Genomic DNA, 6,392 nt, shown 5'->3' with positions numbered 1-6,392 from the left:
ACTTCCTAATTTATATGCTTATATTGTGCATTCACGTGGCTTTACAGCATTTCGATGCATTTGACTTGTTTTCAGTTTTTGATAATAAAACCTGATAATTGTCGATACATATGAAAAAAATCTATAATTAAAAAGATGTTATTAGGTTCAATTCACCTTCAAAATCATCTGATTTTCAAAATCTATGCCTATGACATAAATATAAATAACTAATAAAAACTTGTTAAAACAATGCAATCTTCAAAAGCGTAGGCTATCCATACAAACCACAAGTAGAAATTATACCATTATATTTTGGAAACAGCTGTTTTCTTCTATGGACAGGTAATGAATCAAGAAATAGATTGAAAAATTTATATGAAGGTGAAAATTTTTCCAGAATACAATCCATATTGTAGCTACTACAGTCTGTCAAATTTTTTAAGATCGCTAGGGTGGGACCAGGTAGAAAATACAGAGTTGTCAGATCTACAGGCAAGGCCCTTGAAATGCTTCCCCGTAGAGCAAATCTTTGTTACGAAAATTTGCTAAGGGCCTTGTGGAGTCTATTTACTCCTTGTTATATATGGATCTTTTATATATATTTTATTTCATCAACTTTCGTATTAATGGGTAAGTAAATACTGCAGTATAAGATACTGGCATTATATGTAGCATCTTTTAATACACTTCTTATCTTTTGAAGGAAAATAAAGGTATAATTTAACACCATCACTTTTCATCAATGCATAAATCATCAATTTTCTTCAAAGCCTATGGATACAAAAATTTGATATCTCTTTTACTTTATAAAGTATAAAGACCATTTATTAGTAAACCATCCTTATAATAAAGCACACACATACGGGAGTCACTTGGATTGTTCAATGACAATGACCCCTTTTAAATCAAAATGCATATCATAGTACTATTACACTCTGAGCTGGCAACACCAGGCGAAAGAAAAAAGAAAAAAAAATGCTCCATCTACATTTTTAGTAATGACACTTAGGCTTTAACCAATAACTTATAAAATAAAATATACTCAAAATATCTGTTGAAAACAAAGCACTACATTTCTAGATATGAAACCTACTTCGATAGAATCCTTGACGCTAATATGATTATTATAATATAAAATTAGCAACGAAGGATATTTTTACAAGCCACACCACAACGATCTTAGAATGTTTAACAGACTGTAAATCATACCAGAGGTATTACTATTATTCTTCTTAATCTGTTTTAATAATGGTTGATGGAAAATCTTGCCCATTTTTAGCAACCCTAACAACATAAAAACCCTGACCGCCCAACAAAATTCACATTTCAAAGTAATTGGGGGATACAAAATCCCATACTTGATTGTTGTAAATCTTACATTGAATATAATGAAAAATAACCTTCCCTAAATAAACAATTCAGCAAAAGTTTCCAACATGGTAAGGCCCAATGATACTTTCATCAATGAAATTCAGGTTCAGTGATAGAATCCACCCTCATCAAACAAACATACCCTAAATCTATTTAGGTAGTTGAGAACTGGGTCCTGTGGATAAGAATTTCTTTCAAATTTTATTAACCCTGGATAGGTACGCTCCTCGGACACCCCTTTAAGGGTATACTCGGACGCGCGCGACCCCGACGCCAAAAAAAATTCTTGAAAAATCAGTTTTTGCAGTAACCTCCTTTTTTTTTTTGCAAAAAAAAAAACTTCAATGAATGCTTAAAACAACTGTAAAGATAAATACTACTCATCTGCAGAAAAACTATTTATTATAAATATTTTAAAAAATTAAGTAGAAAAAAAGACCTTACATAAAAATTCATAAAAAAAAGTTTATACATATATACACAAATCCTTTTAGGAATTGATTCTTGAATGTTTAGGACACATCTTGATGTATTTTGGATGAAGTCAGACCCATGGAGGTGAAGATCTGAAATGAGAAAAAAAGGGTAACTTTTTTTGGCCAAAATAATTTGTCCAAATTTCATGAATTTTTTTGGGTACCCAAATGAAATAGGAAGTGGCTATTTTTTTTAGGGAATAAACATATGTTATCCTAAAATAGAAATATGTAAAAAAATCTTCATTATTTTGTAAATTACATTTATATCAGGGGCCATATCTAAAGGTAATTTTTTGAGTACTTAGAAATTTCGTAAAGAAATACATATATTTAATATATAATATGATATTTATGCAGGTAAAAATATACCAAAATATCACAAATTCTTTAGGGAACAAGAATATATATAGATAGGGCAAATTACGCTTCGGATATGTCCACAAAATGGCCGCCAACCACACTGACTCAGACTCCCTAATCTGCCACTTGAAATGTAGGAAGGGTATGTCAATTTCAAGGTGTTATTTACTAATCTAATTATTATTGGATATGCATAAAAATTGTATGGTGGGTTGCTGGATAATTGTCGATTATTTTACGACTATAAAATTAAAATTCTGACCCAAAAAATTTTTTTTGAAGGGAAATAAAATCGAAAAAAAAAATGTAAAACAATATAATATTTTAGCTAAAAAAATTTGATGATATTCAATCAAAAAAGAAGTAAACAAAATTTTCCGACAAATAAACATCTAGAGGAATCATTACTCTGTGATAGTTCCTTAGTACATAGTAATTTTGAAAGAAATGGGAAAAAACGAAAAAGTGGCAATCACAGGAAAATCGAACACATACCTATGTATACGCCATATCTGGCTAAAAATAAAGATAGGCATGGGTAGCCAGATCATCTAGAAACACTTTCCAACACTATAAAAATACAAGTTTTGCGACACTACTTGCCAATTCCTTACGGTAACATGACTAAGCAAAAAAATGCAAAACAAATAAAAAGGGGCACTCGCGGAAAAATGGCCAACATTCTAATATACGGCATTTCAGAAAAAAAAAATTTCAGCCACGTGCAAGGCAAACCATCAAGGCACATTTTCCGACAAATAAACATCTAAATGAATCATTACTCTGTGATAGTTCCTTAGTACGTAGTAATTTTGAAAGAAATGGGAAAAAACGAAAAAATGGCAATCACCGGAAAATCGAACACATACCTATATATACGCCATATCTGGCTAAAAAAAAGATAGGCATGGGTAGCCAGATCATCTAGAAACCCTTTCCAACACTATAAAAATATAAGTTTTTCGACACTACTTGCCAATTGCTTACGGTAATATGACTAAGCAAAAAAATGCAAAACAAATAAAAACGGGCACTCGCGGAAAAATGGCTAACATTCTAATATACGGCATTTCAGAAAAAAAAAATTCAGCCACGTGCTAGGCAAACCATCAAGGCATATTTTCCGACAAATAAACATCTAAATGAATCATTACTCTGTGATAGTTCCTTAGTACGTAGTAATTTTGAAAGAAATGGGAAAAAACGAAAAAATGGCAATCACAGGAAAATCGAACACATACCTATATATACGCCATATCTGGCTAAAAAAAAAGATAGGCATGGGTAGCCAGATCATCTAGAAACACTTCCCAACACTATAAAATTATAAGTTTTGCGACACTACTTGCCAATTCCTTACGGTAACATGACTAAGCAAAAAATGCAAAACAAATAAAAAGGGGCACTCGCGGAAAAATGGCCATTCTAATATACGGCATTTCAGAAAAAAAAAAATTTCAGCCACGTGCTAGGGAAACCATCAAGGCACATTTTCCGACAAATAAACATATAAATGAATCATTACTCTGTGATAGTTCCTTAGTACGTAGTCATTTTGAAAGAAATGGGAAAAAACGAAAAAATGGCAATCACAGGAAAATCGAACACATACCTATATATACGCCATATCTGGCTAAAAAAAAGATAGGCATGGGTAGCCAGATCATCTAGAAACACTTTCCAACACTATAAAAATATAAGTTTTGCGACACTTCTTGCCAATTCCTTACGGTAACATGACCAAGTAAAAAAATGCAAAACAAATAAAAAGGGGCACTCGCGGAAAAATGGCCATTCTAATATACGGCATTTCAGAAAAAAAAAATTTCAGCCACGTGCTAGGCAAACCATCAAGGCACATTTTCCGACAAATAAACATATAAATGAATCATTACTCTGTGATAGTTCCTTAGTACGTAGTAATTTTGAAAGAAATGGGAAAAAACGAAAAAATGGCAATCACAGGAAAATCGAACACATACCTATATATACGCTATATCTGGCTAAAATAAAATAGGCATGGGTAGCCAGATCATCTAGAAACACTTTCCAACACTATAAAAATATAAGTTTTGCGACACTACTTGCCAATTCCTTACGGTAACATGACTAAGCAAAAAAATGCAAAACAAATAAAAAGGGGCACTCGCGGAAAAATGCCCAACATTCTAATATACGGCATCTCAGATAAAAAAAAAGACATGCACGTGTTAGCCCAACCATCAAGGCACACTTTCTAACACATAAACATGAAAAAAAAATCAATAATATACGGCAATTCCTTACTACGTAGTAAATTTTTACAAATATTGAAAAAAAACAGAAATTGGCAACCGCAGTTAAATACCCAATATACCAATAACTACGTCGTATCTGACAAAAACAAAGTCACGCATGGGTAGCCAGATCATCTAGACACACTTTCCAACACTAAAAATGCAAAAGTTTTACGACACTATTTGGCAATATCTTACGGAAAAATGACTTGGCAAAAAAAATGAAAAAAAATGAAAAAGGGGCACTCGCGGTAAAATGGTCCTCGTGGTGATGAACGACATTTTAACTAAAAAAAAATCATGCAAATGGTAGCCAAACAATCCACCAAGACTTTCCACAACTGATAACCTATACAAGTTGCACCATTCTACGACAATTTCATAATACGTAATAACTTTGATAATTATGCAAATTACCTTAGAAGGGTAAACTCGGTCGCGCTCGACCCCGACGCGTCTCAGAAATCGGGGAAGGAGTACAGCTACAGCAGTGCACATCTGGACACTACTAGAGCGTGTAGGCGAGACACCTACTGCAGGTCGATCACCCACAAATTCAGTCACAGGGGTGAGTCACGTGAGAAAAACCTCTTTTCTTTTGACGCTCGGGGTCGCGGACGACCCACCTTACCGTTCCAGGGTTAAAACAGACGAAAAAGAATACTTGTAGAGTGACTTAACCTCAATAACTGTTTGGGAAAATTCTCCTTCAGTATGTATATACTGTATGTACCAGAACTTATATATATATTTTTGGGCTCAAGTCATGTCGTCCTGATGGAATTTCCTAAGGTAGCTTCAAAAGGATATATTATATATATCCTTTTGAAGCTACCTTAGGAACTTCCATCAGGACGACATGGCGATCTCACCCAAAAATAGATTTTTCGCTTCGCTCAAGATCCGTTATATATATATATATATATATATATATATATATATATATATATATATATATATATATATATATATATATGTGTGTGTGTGTGTGTTTTGTAAACCTTGAAAACCTAACACATAAATGCTTGCTGGTAACTTTATGGGAAATATCTTCTAATACCAACCCTTTCTGATTGGAAAGAGGTGAAATAATTTGATTAACTATATATATATTCTTATGAAACTGGTCTTGTATTAGAGTAAATATTTTATTCATGTATTTTATTTATGTATTTAAGAGATGTATAGCCAGCTCGTAAGATTCCACTCATGTAGGTTTAAGTAATATATGTAAATTACATAAGACTTTTGTCATTCATGTATTTGTATTTTCATTTAATTCAGTATATGTAAATTTACGTTAATTTTAAGAATTGATTTTTTTTATTTTGTGTATTTTGTTACGAGAACTTACGTAATCTCATCTAGGTATGCTGTACCATACACACCAATTAATAACAGGAGGGGTTACATCATGTATGTATGTATATGTATGTGTATATGTATGCATATGTATATACTTATGTATATGTATGTGTACATTTAGTTTATCTATATCAATATTTACTTTTTATAATTTTTTTTTAATTGATATTATTTTAATTGTATTATTGCCCGAAGAGCTCTGCTCCACATGGGCTTGGACCGAGTCTTTTTTTGAAAATATTTTGTATGTAAATATGTTTTTGTCCAATAAACATTATTATTATTATTATTATGTTTATTCTTCCAAGTGGTTAAAATGTGCACGAAAATTCTCGAATTAGATTAACTCTTTTTTTTTTTTTTAAAGTTACAAGGGTTGGTGGGGAGAGTTAGCTGAGAGAAGGTTGCCTTCCAAGCAAGGTTAGTGTGTGTGTGTGTGTGTGTGTGTGTGTTTGTTCTTTATTCATTTATATTGTATATGAGGACATAAATATATACAAAGAAAGAGCATACAAATCTCCAAGGATAAATGATGTTCCTGCTTGAAATGCAAATTAAG

The sequence above is a fragment of the Palaemon carinicauda genome, chromosome 6, assembly GCF_036898095.1.
Source record: "Palaemon carinicauda isolate YSFRI2023 chromosome 6, ASM3689809v2, whole genome shotgun sequence".
Classification (NCBI taxonomy): Eukaryota; Metazoa; Arthropoda; class Malacostraca; order Decapoda; family Palaemonidae; genus Palaemon; species Palaemon carinicauda.
The sequence above is the reverse complement of the archived record's forward strand: the minus strand, read 5'-3'. Positions refer to the sequence as shown.